Genomic DNA, 18,516 nt, shown 5'->3' with positions numbered 1-18,516 from the left:
AAAAGCCTTCTGTTTCCATCGCCAAACCTTTCAGGAGAGAATTTTAAAGCTTTTGGCACAATTTTTGAGTGAATTGCCAAAAGTCAGATTTTTGCTGAAATTGTGACCCCGGGGCTTAGGGATTTTTTCAAAAAAATATTTTCTGCCGGTTAAGTTTTTGAGGGCTGATTTCTTGTCCTGTGATAAAAAGCCTTCTGTTTCGAGTGCCAAACCTTTCACGGGATCATTTCCATCCTTTTTGCACCATTTTTGAGTGAATTGCCAAAAGTCAGATTTTTGCTGAAATTGTGACCCCGGGGCTTAGGGATTTTTTCAACAAAATATTTTCTGCCGGTTAAGTTTTTGAGGGCTGATTTCTTGTCCTGTGATAAAAAGCCTTCTGTTTCAATCACCAAACCTTTCAGGAGAGCATTTTCAAGCTTTTGGCAACATTTTGGAGTGAATTGCCAAAAGTCAGATTTTTGCTGTTATTGTGACCCCGGGGCTTAGGGATTTTTTCAAAAAAATATTTCCTGCCGGTTAAGTTTTTGAGGGCTGATTGCTTGTCCTGTGATAAAAAGCCTTCTGTTTCCATCGCCAAACCTTTCAGGAGAGCATTTTCAACCTTTTGGCACCATTTTGGAGTGAATTGCCAAAAGTCAGTTTTTTCCTGAAATTGTGACCCCGGGGCTTAGGGATTTTTTCAAAAAATAGTTTTCTGCCGGTTAGGTTTTTGAGGGCTGATTTCTTGTCCTGCGATAAAAAGCCTTCTGTTTCTATCCCCAAAGCTTTCAGGGAATCATTTTCAACCTTTTTACACCATTTTTGAGTGAATTGCCAAAAGTCATATTTTTGCTGAAATTGTGACCCCGGGGCTTAGGGATTTTTTCAAAAAAATATTTTCTGCCGGTTAAGTTTTTGAGGGCTGATTTCTTGTCCTGTGATAAAAAGACTTCTGTTTCGAGTGCCAAACCTTTCATGGGAGCATTTTCAAGCTTTTGGCACCATTTTTGAGTGAATTGCCAAAAGTCAGATTTTTGCTGAAATTGTGACCCCGGGGCTTAGGGATTTTTTCAAAAAAAAATTTTCTGCCGGTTAGGTTTTTGAGGGCTGATTTCTTGTCCTGCGATAAACAGCCTTCTGTTTCTGTCACCAAAGCTTTCAGGGGATCATTTTCAGCCTTTTTACACCATTTTTGAGTGAATTGCCAAAAGTCATATTTTTGCTGAAATTGTGACCCCGGGGCTTAGGGATTTTTTTAAAAAAATATTTTCTGCCGGTTACGTTTTTGAGGGCTGATTTCTTGCCCTGCGATAAAAAGCCTTCTGTTTCTATCACCAAAGCTTTCAGGGGATCATTTTCAACCTTTTTACACCATTTTTGAGTGAATTGCCAAAAGTCAGATTTTTGCTGAAATTGTGACCCCAGGGCTTAGGGATTTTTTCAAAAAAATATTTTCTGCCGGTTAAGTTTTTGAGGGCTGATTTCTTGTCCTGTGATAAAAAGCCTTCTGTTTCGAGTGCCAAAGCTTTCAGGGGAGCATTTGCAAGCTTTTGGCACCATTTTTGAGTGAATTGCCAAAAGTCAGATTTTTCCTGAAATTGTGACCCCGGGGCTTAGGGATTTTTTCAAAAAAATATTTTCTGCCGGTTAAGTTTTTGAGGGCTGATTTCTTGTCCTGCGATAAAAAGCCTTCTGTTTCTATCACCAAAGCTTTCAGGGGATCATTTTCAACCTTTTTACACCATTTTTGAGTGAATTGCCAAAAGTCATATTTTTGCTGAAATTGTGACCCCGGGGCTTAGGGATTTTTTCAAAAAAATATTTCCTGCCGGGTAAGTTTTTGAGGGCTGATTTCTTGTCCTGTGATAAAAAGCCTTCTGTTTCGAGTGCCAAACCTTTCAGGGGATGTTTTTCAACCTTTTTGCACCATTTTTGAGTGAATTGCCAAAAGTCAGATTTTTGCTGAAATTCTGACCCCGGGGCTTAGGGATTTTTTCAAAAAAATATTTCCTGCCGGGTAAGTTTTTGAGGGCTTATTTCTTGACCTGTGATAAAAAGCTTTCTGTTTCGAGTGCCAAACGTTTCAGGAGAGCATTTTCAACCTTTTTGCACCATTTTTGAGTGAATTGCCAAAAGTCAGATCTTTGCAGAAATTGTGACCCCGGGGCTTAGGGATTTTTTCAAAAAAATAATTTCTGCCGGTTAAGTTTTTGAGGGCTGATTTCTTGTCCTGTGATAAAAAGCCTTCTGTTTCGAGTGCCAAACCTTTCAGGGGATCATTTCCAACCTTTTTGCACCATTTTTGAGTGAATTGCCAAAAGTCAGATTTTTGCTGAAATTGTGACCCCGGGGCTTAGGGTTTTTTCCAAAAACATATTTCCTGCCGGGTAAGTTTTTGAGGGCTTATTTCTTGACCTGTGATAAAAAGCTTTCTGTTTCGAGTGCCAAACGTTTCAGGAGAGCATTTTCAAGCTTTTTGCACCATTTTTGAGTGAATTGCCAAAAGTCAGATTTTTGCTGAAATTGTGACCCCGGGGCTTAGGGATTTTTTCAAAAAAATATTTTCCGCAGGTTAAGTTTTTGAGGTCTGATTTCTTGTCCTGTGATAAAAAGCCTTCTGTTTCCATCGCCAAACCTTTCAGGAGAGCATTTTCAAGCTTTTGGCACCATTTTTGAGTGAATTGCCAAAAGTCAGATTTTTGCTGAAATTGTGACCCCGGGGCTTAGGGATTTTTTCAAAAAAATATTTTCTGCCGGTTAAGTTTTTGAGGGCTGATTTCTTGTCCTGTGATAAAAAGCCTTCTGTTTCGAGTGCCAAACCTTTCACGGGATCATTTCCATCCTTTTTGCACCATTTTTGAGTGAATTGCCAAAAGTCAGATTTTTGCTGAAATTGTGACCCCGGGGCTTAGGGATTTTTTCAACAAAATATTTTCTGCCGGTTAAGTTTTTGAGGGCTTATTTCTTGACCTGTGATAAAAAGCTTTCTGTTTCGAGTGCCAAACGTTTCAGGAGAGCATTTTCAAGCTTTTTGCACCATTTTTGAGTGAATTGCCAAAAGTCAGTTTTTTACTGAAATTGTGACCCCGGGGCTTAGGGATTTTTTCAAAAAAATATTTTCTGCCGGTTATGTTTTTGAGGGCTGATTTCTTGTCCTGTGATAAAAAGCCTTCTGTTTCAATCACCAAACCTTTCAGGAGAGCATTTTCAAGCTTTTGGCAACATTTTGGAGTGAATTGCCAAAAGTCAGATTTTTGCTGAAATTGTGACCCCGGGGCTTAGGGATTTTTTCAAAAAAATATTTTCTGCCGGTTAAGTTTTTGAGGGCTGATTTCTTGTCCTGTGATAAAAAGCCTTCTGTTTCGAGTGCCAAACCTTTCAGGAGAGCATTTTCAACCTTTTTGCACCATTTTTGAGTGAATTGCCAAAAGTCAGATTTTTGCTGAAATTGTGACCCCGGGGCTTAGGGATTTTTTCAAAAAAATATTTTCTGCCGGTTAAATTTTTGAGGGCTGGTTTCTTGTCCTGTGATAAAAAGCCTTCTGTTTCGAGTGCCAAACCTTTCAGGGGATGTTTTTCAACCTTTTTGCACAATTTTTGAGTGAATTGCCAAAAGTCAGATTTTTGCTGAAATTGTGACCCCGGGGCTTAGGAATTTTTTCAAAAAATAATTTTCTGCCGGTTAGGTTTTTGAGGGCTGATTTCTTTTCCTGTGATAAAAAGCCTTCTGTTTCGAGTGCCAAACCTTTCAGGGGATGTTTTTCAACCTTTTTGCACCATTTTTGAGTGAATTGCCAAAAGTCAGATTTTTGCTGAAATTGTGACCCCGGGGCTTAGGGATTTTTTCAAAAAAATATTTTCCACAGGTTAAGTTTTTGAGGTCTGATTTCTTGTCCTGTGATAAAAAGCCTTCTGTTTCCATCGCCAAACCTTTCAGGAGAGCATTTTCAAGCTTTTGGCACCATTTTTGAGTGAATTGCCAAAAGTCAGATTTTTGCTGAAATTGTGACACCGGGGCTTAGGGATTTTTTCAAAAAAATATTTTCTGCCGGTTAGGTTTTTGAGGGCTGATTTCTTGTCCTGCGATAAACAGCCTTCTGTTTCTGTCACCAAAGCTTTCAGGGGATCATTTTCAGCCTTTTTACACCATTTTTGAGTGAATTGCCAAAAGTCATATTTTTGCTGAAATTGTGACCCCGGGGCTTAGGGATTTTTTTAAAAAAATATTTTCTGCCGGTTACGTTTTTGAGGGCTGATTTCTTGCCCTGCGATAAAAAGCCTTCTCTTTCTATCACCAAAGCTTTCAGGGGATCATTTTCAACCTTTTTACACCATTTTTGAGTGAATTGCCAAAAGTCAGATTTTTGCTGAAATTGTGACCCCGGGGCTTGGGGATTTTTTCAAAAAAATATTTTCTGCCGGTTAAGTTTTTGAGGGCTGATTTCTTTTCCTGTGATAAAAAGCCTTCTGTTTCGAGTGCCAAACCTTTCAGGGGATGTTTTTCAACCTTTTTGCACCATTTTTGAGTGAATTGCCAAAAGTCAGATTTTTGCTGAAATTGTGACCCCGGGGCTTAGGGATTTTTTCAAAAAAATATTTTCCGCAGGTTAAGTTTTTGAGGTCTGATTTCTTGTCCTGTGATAAAAAGCCTTCTGTTTCCATCGCCAAACCTTTCAGGAGAGCATTTTCAAGCTTTTGGCACCATTTTTGAGTGAATTGCCAAAAGTCAGATTTTTGCTGAAATTGTGACCCCGGGGCTTAGGGATTTTTTCAAAAAAATATTTTCTGCCGGTTAAGTTTTTGAGGGCTGATTTCTTGTCCTGTGATAAAAAGCCTTCTGTTTCGAGTGCCAAACCTTTCACGGGATCATTTCCATCCTTTTTGCACCATTTTTGAGTGAATTGCCAAAAGTCAGATTTTTGCTGAAATTGTGACCCCGGGGCTTAGGGATTTTTTCAACAAAATATTTTCTGCCGGTTAAGTTTTTGAGGGCTGATTTCTTGTCCTGTGATAAAAAGCCTTCTGTTTCAATCACCAAACCTTTCAGGAGAGCATTTTCAAGCTTTTGGCAACATTTTGGAGTGAATTGCCAAAAGTCAGATTTTTGCTGTTATTGTGACCCCGGGGCTTAGGGATTTTTTCAAAAAAATATTTCCTGCCGGTTAAGTTTTTGAGGGCTGATTGCTTGTCCTGTGATAAAAAGCCTTCTGTTTCCATCGCCAAACCTTTCAGGAGAGCATTTTCAACCTTTTGGCACCATTTTGGAGTGAATTGCCAAAAGTCAGTTTTTTCCTGAAATTGTGACCCCGGGGCTTAGGGATTTTTTCAAAAAATAATTTTCTGCCGGTTAGGTTTTTGAGGGCTGATTTCTTGTCCTGCGATAAAAAGCCTTCTGTTTCTATCAACAAAGCTTTCAGGGGATCATTTTCAACCTTTTTACACCATTTTTGAGTGAATTGCCAAAAGTCAGATTTTTGCTGAAATTGTGACCCCGGGGCTTAGGGATTTTTTCAAAAAAATATTTTCTGCCGGTTAAGTTTTTGAGGGCTGATTTCTTGTCCTGTGATAAAAAGCCTTCTGTTTCAATCACCAAACCTTTCAGGAGAGCATTTTCAAGCTTTTGGCAACATTTTGGAGTGAATTGCCAAAAGTCAGATTTTTGCTGTTATTGTGACCCCGGGGCTTAGGGATTTTTTCAAAAAAATATTTCCTGCCGGTTAAGTTTTTGAGGGCTGATTGCTTGTCCTGTGATAAAAAGCCTTCTGTTTCCATCGCCAAACCTTTCAGGAGAGCATTTTCAACCTTTTGGCACCATTTTGGAGTGAATTGCCAAAAGTCAGTTTTTTCCTGAAATTGTGACCCCGGGGCTTAGGGATTTTTTCAAAAAATAATTTTCTGCCGGTTAGGTTTTTGAGGGCTGATTTCTTGTCCTGCGATAAAAAGCCTTCTGTTTCTATCAACAAAGCTTTCAGGGGATCATTTTCAACCTTTTTACACCATTTTTGAGTGAATTGCCAAAAGTCAGATTTTTGCTGAAATTGTGACCCCGGGGCTTAGGGATTTTTTCAAAAAAATATTTTCTGCCGGTTAAGTTTTTGAGGGCTGATTTCTTGTCCTGTGATAAAAAGCCTTCTGTTTCAATCACCAAACCTTTCAGGAGAGCATTTTCAAGCTTTTGGCAACATTTTGGAGTGAATTGCCAAAAGTCAGATTTTTGCTGAAATTCTGACCCCGGGGCTTAGGGATTTTTTCAAAAAAATATTTCCTGCCGGTTAAGTTTTTGAGGGCTGATTGCTTGTCCTGTGATAAAAAGCCTTCTGTTTCCATCGCCAAACCTTTCAGGAGAGCATTTTCAACCTTTTGGCACCATTTTGGAGTGAATTGCCAAAAGTCAGTTTTTTCCTGAAATTGTGACCCCGGGGCTTAGGGATTTTTTCAAAAAATAATTTTCTGCCGGTTAGGTTTTTGAGGGCTGATTTCTTGTCCTGCGATAAAAAGCCTTCTGTTTCTATCAACAAAGCTTTCAGGGGATCATTTTCAACCTTTTTACACCATTTTTGAGTGAATTGCCAAAAGTCAGATTTTTGCTGAAATTGTGACCCCGGGGCTTAGGGATTTTTTCAAAAAAATATTTTCTGCCGGTTAAGTTTTTGAGGGCTGATTTCTTGTCCTGTGATAAAAAGCCTTCTGTTTCAATCACCAAACCTTTCAGGAGAGCATTTTCAAGCTTTTGGCAACATTTTGGAGTGGATTGCCAAAAGTCAGATTTTTGCTGAAATTCTGACCCCGGGGCTTAGGGATTTTTTCAAAAAAATATTTCCTGCCGGTTAAGTTTTTGAGGGCTGATTGCTTGTCCTGTGATAAAAAGCCTTCTGTTTCCATCGCCAAACCTTTCAGGAGAGCATTTTCAAGCTTTTGGCACCATTTTGGAGTGAATTGCCAAAACTCAGTTTTTTCTTGAAATTGTGACCCCGGGGCTTAGGGATTTTTTCAAAAAATAATTTTCTGCCGGTTAGGTTTTTGAGGGCTGATTTCTTGTCCTGCGATAAAAAGCCTTCTGTTTCTATCACCAAAGCTTTCAGGGGATCATTTTCAACCTTTTTACACCATTTTTGAGTGAATTGCCAAAAGTCAGTTTTTTACTGAAATTGTGACCCCGGGGCTTAGGGATTTTTTCAAAAAAATATTTTCTGCCGGTTAAGTTTTTGAGGGCTTATTTCTTGACCTGTGATAAAAAGCTTTCTGTTTCGAGTGCCAAACGTTTCAGGAGAGCATTTTCAAGCTTTTTGCACCATTTTTGAGTGAATTGCCAAAAGTCAGTTTTTTACTGAAATTGTGACCCCGGGGCTTAGGGATTTTTTCAAAAAAATATTTTCTGCCGGTTATGTTTTTGAGGGCTGATTTCTTGTCCTGTGATAAAAAGCCTTCTGTTTCAATCACCAAACCTTTCAGGAGAGCATTTTCAAGCTTTTGGCAACATTTTGGAGTGAATTGCCAAAAGTCAGATTTTTGCTGAAATTGTGACCCCGGGGCTTAGGGATTTTTTCAAAAAAATATTTTCTGCCGGTTAAGTTTTTGAGGGCTGATTTCTTGTCCTGTGATAAAAAGCCTTCTGTTTCGAGTGCCAAACCTTTCAGGAGAGCATTTTCAACCTTTTTGCACCATTTTTGAGTGAATTGCCAAAAGTCAGATTTTTGCTGAAATTGTGACCCCGGGGCTTAGGGATTTTTTCAAAAAAATATTTTCTGCCGGTTAAATTTTTGAGGGCTGGTTTCTTGTCCTGTGATAAAAAGCCTTCTGTTTCGAGTGCCAAACCTTTCAGGGGATGTTTTTCAACCTTTTTGCACAATTTTTGAGTGAATTGCCAAAAGTCAGATTTTTGCTGAAATTGTGACCCCGGGGCTTAGGAATTTTTTCAAAAAATAATTTTCTGCCGGTTAGGTTTTTGAGGGCTGATTTCTTTTCCTGTGATAAAAAGCCTTCTGTTTCGAGTGCCAAACCTTTCAGGGGATGTTTTTCAACCTTTTTGCACCATTTTTGAGTGAATTGCCAAAAGTCAGATTTTTGCTGAAATTGTGACCCCGGGGCTTAGGGATTTTTTCAAAAAAATATTTTCCACAGGTTAAGTTTTTGAGGTCTGATTTCTTGTCCTGTGATAAAAAGCCTTCTGTTTCCATCGCCAAACCTTTCAGGAGAGCATTTTCAAGCTTTTGGCACCATTTTTGAGTGAATTGCCAAAAGTCAGATTTTTGCTGAAATTGTGACCCCGGGGCTTAGAGATTTTTTCAAAAAAATATTTTCTGCCGGTTAGGTTTTTGAGGGCTGATTTCTTGTCCTGCGATAAACAGCCTTCTGTTTCTGTCACCAAAGCTTTCAGGGGATCATTTTCAGCCTTTTTACACCATTTTTGAGTGAATTGCCAAAAGTCATATTTTTGCTGAAATTGTGACCCCGGGGCTTAGGGATTTTTTTAAAAAAATATTTTCTGCCGGTTACGTTTTTGAGGGCTGATTTCTTGCCCTGCGATAAAAAGCCTTCTGTTTCTATCACCAAAGCTTTCAGGGGATCATTTTCAACCTTTTTACACCATTTTTGACTGAATTGCCAAAAGTCAGATTTTTGCTGAAATTGTGACCCCGGGGCTTGGGGATTTTTTCAAAAAAATATTTTCTGCCGGTTAAGTTTTTGAGGGCTGATTTCTTTTCCTGTGATAAAAAGCCTTCTGTTTCGAGTGCCAAACCTTTCAGGGGATGTTTTTCAACCTTTTTGCACCATTTTTGAGTGAATTGCCAAAAGTCAGATTTTTGCTGAAATTGTGACCCCGGGGCTTAGGGATTTTTTCAAAAAAATATTTTCCGCAGGTTAAGTTTTTGAGGTCTGATTTCTTGTCCTGTGATAAAAAGCCTTCTGTTTCCATCGCCAAACCTTTCAGGAGAGCATTTTCAAGCTTTTGGCACCATTTTTGAGTGAATTGCCAAAAGTCAGATTTTTGCTGAAATTGTGACCCCGGGGCTTAGGGATTTTTTCAAAAAAATATTTTCTGCCGGTTAAGTTTTTGAGGGCTGATTTCTTGTCCTGTGATAAAAAGCCTTCTGTTTCGAGTGCCAAACCTTTCACGGGATCATTTCCATCCTTTTTGCACCATTTTTGAGTGAATTGCCAAAAGTCAGATTTTTGCTGAAATTGTGACCCCGGGGCTTAGGGATTTTTTCAACAAAATATTTTCTGCCGGTTAAGTTTTTGAGGGCTGATTTCTTGTCCTGTGATAAAAAGCCTTCTGTTTCAATCACCAAACCTTTCAGGAGAGCATTTTCAAGCTTTTGGCAACATTTTGGAGTGAATTGCCAAAAGTCAGATTTTTGCTGTTATTGTGACCCCGGGGCTTAGGGATTTTTTCAAAAAAATATTTCCTGCCGGTTAAGTTTTTGAGGGCTGATTGCTTGTCCTGTGATAAAAAGCCTTCTGTTTCCATCGCCAAACCTTTCAGGAGAGCATTTTCAACCTTTTGGCACCATTTTGGAGTGAATTGCCAAAAGTCAGTTTTTTCCTGAAATTGTGACCCCGGGGCTTAGGGATTTTTTCAAAAAATAATTTTCTGCCGGTTAGGTTTTTGAGGGCTGATTTCTTGTCCTGCGATAAAAAGCCTTCTGTTTCTATCAACAAAGCTTTCAGGGGATCATTTTCAACCTTTTTACACCATTTTTGAGAGAATTGCCAAAAGTCAGATTTTTGCTGAAATTGTGACCCCGGGGCTTAGGGATTTTTTCAAAAAAATATTTTCTGCCGGTTAAGTTTTTGAGGGCTGATTTCTTGTCCTGTGATAAAAAGCCTTCTGTTTCAATCACCAAACCTTTCAGGAGAGCATTTTCAAGCTTTTGGCAACATTTTGGAGTGAATTGCCAAAAGTCAGATTTTTGCTGAAATTCTGACCCCGGGGCTTAGGGATTTTTTCAAAAAAATATTTCCTGCCGGTTAAGTTTTTGAGGGCTGATTGCTTGTCCTGTGATAAAAAGCCTTCTGTTTCCATCGCCAAACCTTTCAGGAGAGCATTTTCAACCTTTTGGCACCATTTTGGAGTGAATTGCCAAAAGTCAGTTTTTTCCTGAAATTGTGACCCCGGGGCTTAGGGATTTTTTCAAAAAATAATTTTCTGCCGGTTAGGTTTTTGAGGGCTGATTTCTTGTCCTGCGATAAAAAGCCTTCTGTTTCTATCAACAAAGCTTTCAGGGGATCATTTTCAACCTTTTTACACCATTTTTGAGTGAATTGCCAAAAGTCAGATTTTTGCTGAAATTGTGACCCCGGGGCTTAGGGATTTTTTCAAAAAAATATTTTCTGCCGGTTAAGTTTTTGAGGGCTGATTTCTTGTCCTGTGATAAAAAGCCTTCTGTTTCAATCACCAAACCTTTCAGGAGAGCATTTTCAAGCTTTTGGCAACATTTTGGAGTGGATTGCCAAAAGTCAGATTTTTGCTGAAATTCTGACCCCGGGGCTTAGGGATTTTTTCAAAAAAATATTTCCTGCCGGTTAAGTTTTTGAGGGCTGATTGCTTGTCCTGTGATAAAAAGCCTTCTGTTTCCATCGCCAAACCTTTCAGGAGAGCATTTTCAAGCTTTTGGCACCATTTTGGAGTGAATTGCCAAAACTCAGTTTTTTCTTGAAATTGTGACCCCGGGGCTTAGGGATTTTTTCAAAAAATAATTTTCTGCCGGTTAGGTTTTTGAGGGCTGATTTCTTGTCCTGCGATAAAAAGCCTTCTGTTTCTATCACCAAAGCTTTCAGGGGATCATTTTCAACCTTTTTACACCATTTTTGAGTGAATTGCCAAAAGTCAGTTTTTTACTGAAATTGTGACCCCGGGGCTTAGGGATTTTTTCAAAAAAATATTTTCTGCCGGTTAAGTTTTTGAGGGCTTATTTCTTGACCTGTGATAAAAAGCTTTCTGTTTCGAGTGCCAAACGTTTCAGGAGAGCATTTTCAAGCTTTTTGCACCATTTTTGAGTGAATTGCCAAAAGTCAGTTTTTTACTGAAATTGTGACCCCGGGGCTTAGGGATTTTTTCAAAAAAATATTTTCTGCCGGTTATGTTTTTGAGGGCTGATTTCTTGTCCTGTGATAAAAAGCCTTCTGTTTCAATCACCAAACCTTTCAGGAGAGCATTTTCAAGCTTTTGGCAACATTTTGGAGTGAATTGCCAAAAGTCAGATTTTTGCTGAAATTGTGACCCCGGGGCTTAGGGATTTTTTCAAAAAAATATTTTCTGCCGGTTAAGTTTTTGAGGGCTGATTTCTTGTCCTGTGATAAAAAGCCTTCTGTTTCGAGTGCCAAACCTTTCAGGAGAGCATTTTCAACCTTTTTGCACCATTTTTGAGTGAATTGCCAAAAGTCAGATTTTTGCTGAAATTGTGACCCCGGGGCTTAGGGATTTTTTCAAAAAAATATTTTCTGCCGGTTAAATTTTTGAGGGCTGGTTTCTTGTCCTGTGATAAAAAGCCTTCTGTTTCGAGTGCCAAACCTTTCAGGGGATGTTTTTCAAGCTTTTGGCACCATTTTTGAGTGAATTGCCAAAAGTCAGATTTTTCCTGAAATTGTGACCCCGGGGCTTAGGGATTTTTTCAAAAAAATATTTTCTGCCGGTTAGGTTTTTGAGGGCTGATTTCTTGTCCTGCGATAAACAGCCTTCTGTTTCTGTCACCAAAGCTTTCAGGGGATCATTTTCAGCCTTTTTACACCATTTTTGAGTGAATTGCCAAAAGTCATATTTTTGCTGAAATTGTGACCCCGGGGCTTAGGGATTTTTTTAAAAAAATATTTTCTGCCGGTTACGTTTTTGAGGGCTGATTTCTTGCCCTGCGATAAAAAGCCTTCTGTTTCTATCACCAAAGCTTTCAGGGGATCATTTTCAACCTTTTTACACCATTTTTGAGTGAATTGCCAAAAGTCAGATTTTTGCTGAAATTGTGACCCCGGGGCTTAGGGATTTTTTCAAAAAAATATTTTCTGCCGGTTAAGTTTTTGAGGGCTGATTTCTTGTCCTGTGATAAAAAGCCTTCTGTTTCGAGTGCCAAAGCTTTCAGGGGAGCATTTGCAAGCTTTTGGCACCATTTTGGAGTGAATTGCCAAAAGTCAGATTTTTGCTGAAATTGTGTCCCCAGGGCTTAGGGATTTTTTCAAAAAAATATTTTCTGCCGGTTAGGTTTTTGAGGGCTGATTTCTTGTCCTGCGATAAAAAGCCTTCTGTTTCTGTCACCAAAGCTTTCAGGGGATCATTTTCAGCCTTTTTACACCATTTTTGAGTGAATTGCCAAAAGTAATATTTTTGCTGAAATTGTGACCCCGGGGCTTAGGAATTTTTTCAAAAAATAATTTTCTGCCGGTTAGGTTTTTGAGGGCTGATTTCTTGTCCTGCGATAAAAAGCCTTCTGTTTCGAGTGCCAAAGCTTTCAGGGGAGCATTTGCAAGCTTTTTGCACCATTTTTGAGTGAATTGCCAAAAGTCAGATTTTTGCTGAAATTGTGACCCTGGGGCTTAGGGATTTTTTCAAAAAAATATTTTCTGCCGGTTAAGTTTTTGAGGGCTGATTTCTTGTCCTGTGATAAAAAGCCTTCTGTTTCGAGTGCCAAACCTTTCAGGAGAGCATTTTCAACCTTTTTGCACCATTTTTGAGTGAATTGCCAAAAGTCAGATTTTTGCTGAAATTGTGACCCCGGGGCTTAGGGATTTTTTCAAAAAAATATTTTCTGCCGGTTAAATTTTTGAGGGCTGGTTTCTTGTCCTGTGATAAAAAGCCTTCTGTTTCGAGTGCCAAACCTTTCAGGGGATGTTTTTCAACCTTTTTGCACAATTTTTGAGTGAATTGCCAAAAGTCAGATTTTTGCTGAAATTGTGACCCCGGGGCTTAGGAATTTTTTCAAAAAATAATTTTCTGCCGGTTAGGTTTTTGAGGGCTGATTTCTTGTCCTGTGATAAAAAGCCTTCTGTTTCTATCCCCAAAGCTTTCAGGGGATCATTTTCAACCTTTTTACACCATTTTTGAGTGAATTGCCAAAAGTCATATTTTTGCTGAAATTGTGACCCCGGGGCTTAGGGATTTTTTCAAAAAAATTTTTTCTGCCGGTTAAGTTTTTGAGTGCTGATTTCTTGTCCTGTGATAAAAAGACTTCTGTTTCGAGTGCCAAACCTTTCATGGGAGCATTTTCAAGCTTTTGGCACCATTTTTGAGTGAATTGCCAAAAGTCAGATTTTTGCTGAAATTGTGACCCCGGGGCTTAGGGATTTTTTCAAAAAAATATTTTCTGCCGGTTAGGTTTTTGAGGGCTGATTTCTTGTCCTGCGATAAAAAGCCTTCTGTTTCTGTCACCAAAGCTTTCAGGGGATCATTTTCAGCCTTTTTACACCATTTTTGAGTGAATTGCCAAAAGTCATATTTTTGCTGAAATTGTGACCCCGGGGCTTAGGGATTTTTTTAAAAAAATATTTTCTACCGGTTAGGTTTTTGAGGGCTGATTTCTTGCCCTGCGATAAAAAGCCTTCTGTTTCTATCACCAAAGCTTTCAGGGGATCATTTTCAACCTTTTTACACCATTTTTGAGTGAATTGCCAAAAGTCAGATTTTTGCTGAAATTGTGACCCCGGGGCTTAGGGATTTTTTCAAAAAAATATTTTCTGCCGGTTAAGTTTTTGAGGGCTGATTTCTTGTCCTGTGATAAAAAGCCTTCTGTTTCGAGTGCCAAAGCTTTCAGGGGAGCATTTGCAAGCTTTTGTGTTTTTTTTTTTATAAAATTTTTTATTGCGTTTCTTTCCATAGGTAAACAGATTTGTTTAAACAGCAGCATACAAGAAACATTTTCTATATATATAAAGAAAAACAGGTAAAAAGAAAAAATCATCGAGAAATTTTCACAACATCTTTTTGGACCTCCTCACATCCTCTCAGCATTGCATTCATCATTCTAGCCAGTTCAGCAATTTATTATCTTATTTCCCAACTTATTATACCTTTAAATTTATTATGTTACCAGTTTCTAAAATTTGTAATTTAATTTTAAGACTCTTAATAAACATAATATATTGTTTCTATTTTGTCTCGTCTTATTCCATCAACACTTGCTTTATCCTTTACTTAGATAAATTGCAGAAGCATAACATTTCTTAGTCGTGCACAATCTTAACATTCATACAACTTATAATATTTTTGCAAATAGTCCTTAAATTTTCTCCAGTCCTCCTCCATTGTTTCTTCGCACAGATCTCGAACTCTGCCAGTCATTTCTGCCAACTCCATATAGTCCATCAGCTGCGTCTGCCAGTCCTCCAGTGTGGGTAAATCTGGTGTCTTCCAGAACTTTGCAATAAGAATCCTAGCTGCTGTGGTTGCATACATAAAAAAGGTTCTGTCCTTCTTTGGCACCTTCCGGTCCACCATGCCCAAGAGAAAGGCCTCTGGTTTCTTAGAGAAGGTATATCTGTATACCTTTTTCAGCTCATTATGTATCATTTCCCAAAAGGCCTTTACTTTCGGGCAGGTCCACCAGAGGTGAAAGAAAGTCCCTTCTGCCTCCTTGCATTTCCAACACTTATTATCAGAAAGATGGTATATTTTAGCCAACTTGACTGGGGTCATGTACCACCGGTATACCATTTTCATAATGTTCTCTTTCAAGGCACTGCATGCCGTGAATTTCATACCGGTGTTCCATAACCATTCCCAGTCCTCAGACATAATGTTATGTCCTACATCCTGTGCCCATTTTATCATAGCAGATTTAACTGTCTCATCTTGTGTGTTCCATTTAAGCAGCAAGTCATACATCCTCGAAAGTACCTTAGTCTTTGGTTCTAGTAACTCCGTCTCCAGTTTCGATTTCTCCAACTGGAAACCCACTTTTTTGTCCATTTTAAATACCTCCTGAATTTGAGCATAATGTAACCAATCTCGCACCTTACCTTTTAATTTGTCCTGGCTTTGGAGCTTCCAATTATCTCCAACTCTTTCAATCAACTCCCAATATTTTGGCCAATAGGCCTCCATATTGGGCTTTTTTTTAGAAATCTTGGCTTCCACCGGTGATAACCACCTCGGGGTCTTACTTTCTAATAAATCCTTGTACTTCATCCAGACGGCAAAAATTGATTTTCTGACAATATGGTTTTTGAACAATTTGTGAACCTTCGCCCTGTCATACCACAAATATGCATGCCAGCCGTACACATTATCAAACCCTTCCAGATCTAGGACATCGGTGTTTTCCAACAGAAGCCAATCCTTCAACCAGCAGAAGGCTGCAGCTTCATAGTACAACCTTAAATCCGGCAGGGCAAACCCCCCTCTTTCTTTTGAGTCAGTTAGTATTTTAAATTTTATTCGGGGCTTTTTGCCCTGCCAGACAAACTTAGAAATATCCTTCTGCCATTTTCCAAAACATTCCATTCTGTCCACGACCTGAAGGGTTTGAAATAAGAATAACATTTTTGGCAAGACACACATCTTTATAGCTGCGATTCGGCCTGACAAGGTAAGTTTCAATCTTGACCAAATATCCAAGTCTTTTTTAATTTCCAACCAACATTTTTCATAGTTATCTTTGAAAAGATTTAAGTTTTTAGCGGACAAGTATACCCCCAGGTATTTCACTTTTTTAACCACACTTAACTCTGTCTCTTTCTGGTACCCCTCTATCTCTGTAGGTGTCAGATTTTTGACCAAAACCTTAGTTTTTTGTTTGTTTAGCTTAAATCCCGCCACCCGACCAAACTCCAAGATAAGTTCCAAAACTCTTTTTGTGCTAGATTCTGGCTCCTGTACTGTCAAGACTAGGTCATCTGCGAAGGCTTTCAGTTTGTATTGTTTCGCTCCGACCTCTATACCTTGCACCAACTGGTCCTCCCTGATCATATTCAGCAATACCTCCAGAACAGAAATAAATAACAGAGGGGATAGAGGGCACCCCTGTCGTGTCCCTTTTTCAATTTGAAGTTCTTCCGAAACCACATTGTTCACTATCAATTTGGCTTTTTGCTCTGAATAAATTGCTTCTAGTCCATTTTCAAACCCCCGTCCCACTCCCATACCCTTCAAGTTTTTCTTCATAAACATCCAAGAAATGTTGTCAAATGCTTTCTCCGCATCAATAAAGATTAAAGCAGCCCTTGTATTTCTAATTCGCAACAGCTCCAATATATCAATAATATTCCTGGTGTTGTCGAACATGTGTCTACCAGGGAGAAAGCCTGCTTGGTCCTTGTGAATTACTTCATTTAATACATTTTTAAGTCTACTTGCTAAAATGTCTGCAAATATTTTGTAATCCACATTCAGGAGTGAGATGGGACGGTAGTTCTTAAGCTGAGTCTTTTCCCTCTCTAACTTGGGAATCAATGTGATGAAAGCTTCTTTCCACGTTTCCGGTGCCCTTCTCCCCTCCATAATCTGGTTACAAACCTCCAACAGCGGTTGTATCAGGCAATCCTTCAAAGTCTTATAATATTTGGAGGTGAGACCATCTGGGCCTGGAGATTTGCCAAGTTGCATATTTTGGATGGCACCTTCAATTTCCTGTTGAGTTATTTTACTGTTAAGAATTGATCTTTTCTCTTGACTTATTTTAGATAGTCCATTTGTCCTCAAGAATTGGTCCATTTCCGATTCTTTCTGAGGCCCCTGTGCATAAAGCTCTTTGAAATATCTGTGGAAGCACTTTCTTATTTCTTCTGGTTTCTGAACTATTTTTCCTTGGATCTCCAAGTTTGTAACCGTATTTAACTTTTGTCTTTTTTTCAACTGCCAAGCTAACAACTTTCCACATTTATTTGCTGATTCAAACGATCTCTGCTTCATTTGTTTAATTTTCCACTCAATCTCTTGATTGATCAATTTCGAATATTGTGCTTGGTGGAATTTGATCTCTCTTAACACCTCTTTTGACTTCGGTTTGGTTCTCAACTTTTTCTCTCCTTCACTTATTTTCTCTAAAAATTTTTCCTTTTTTCCATTCCAAAATTTTCTCTTTATTGTATTCTGTTGTATCAGAAACCCTCTCATTACAGCTTTACTTGCATCCCAGATTATTCTTTTCTCCACCGTGGTGTTCAAGTTTATTTCAAAGTAGTCCTTTAGCGTTTTTTGGGCCTTCTTAACAATCTCTTGATCTCTTAGCAAGGTGTCATTCATTCTCCATCTGAAGGATCCAGTTGGGAAAAGTCTCAATTCCATTTTTAAGGCATTATGGTCGGAGCAGGTTTTTGGGCAGATTTCCACCTTTCTCGTTTTCGGGGCCAGCCCTCTAGATATCCAAATTTGGTCAATTCGTGTCCATGACAAGTGGGCCTCAGAAAAGAAGGTTCCTTCCTTACCCAAGGGGTTCCTTGTCCTCCAAATGTCAATCAAGTCCATATTGTCTGTCATTTCAAAAAAGGTTTTAGGAAGTCTGCCGTCTGTTGTTAAGTTTTGATTTTGAGATTTGTCCATATTTGTAGACACCACCCCATTCATATCTCCCATCACAATAATATTAGCATAGTCCAAGTGGTCCATCATTGTCTCATGCAGCTTCTTATAAAATTCTGATTTTCCATCATTTGGCGCATAAACTCCTAGTATCAAAATCTTTTCCCCTTGTGTTTGGATTTCAATTGCGAGAATTCTTCCATGATCATCTTTAAATAAGAATTTTGGTGACAGGTTCTCCTTTGCATAAATTACAACGCCTCTTTTTTTGACTTTGTCTGATGAGATAAATTCTTGGCCAAGTCTTTTATTAATTAATACTTTCCTGTGGAGCCTAGTCACATGTGTTTCTTGAAGGCATATTACATCCAATTGTTCTTTTTTCAAAATATGAAATATCCTCCTTCTTTTTTCCGGAGAATTCCCGCCATTTATGTTCCAGCTAAGTAGCTGCAGAGACATCCTGTTCTATTTAAAACGTTCTTAAGATGGGGTGCCTTCCTTTTGCTCAGATCCCGAGGGTGCAGGCGTAGGCCCGCCTCCAGGCAGTATTGGTGCTGGTACGGCTGGAAGCCAACCCACTCCTTTTTGGAGATCTTCTCCGTGGTCGTGAAGGAACTTTTGGTTATCTTCAGGTGTTCTGATTTTAACCTTCCTTTCTTTATAGGTAAAGGATAATCCTTGTGGAAACTCCCACCTATAGGGAATGGCGTTGTGTCTCAGCAATTTTGCTAGTTCTGAGTAGGTGGCTCTAAGGTCCAACAGCTGTCTCGGGATATCTCTATAAATTTCCACCCTTTTGTCTTGTATTTCAATTGCTTTTTTAAAATGGAGACCTAGGATCTTGTCCCTCTCTTCCTTTGATCTTAAAATTATCAAACAGTCTCTGGATCTGTCTTTCCTTACCAATCTTCCCAGTCTATATGCCGAAACAATCCTGAAGTCTGTATCTTCCTTTAAACCCCAGAACTTCGAGAATTCCTGTGTTAAGTAACCAATCAAATCTCCTTGCTCGAGTTCCGGGATACCTCTCAATTTGATGTTACTCTCGCAATTTTTCAGTTCCACCATTGACAGATAAACTTGTT

The sequence above is a fragment of the Podarcis liolepis genome, assembly GCF_965112155.1.
Source record: "Podarcis liolepis genome assembly, chromosome: 15".
Lineage (NCBI taxonomy): Eukaryota > Metazoa > Chordata > Lepidosauria > Squamata > Lacertidae > Podarcis > Podarcis liolepis.
This window is presented reverse-complemented; position numbering follows the sequence as displayed.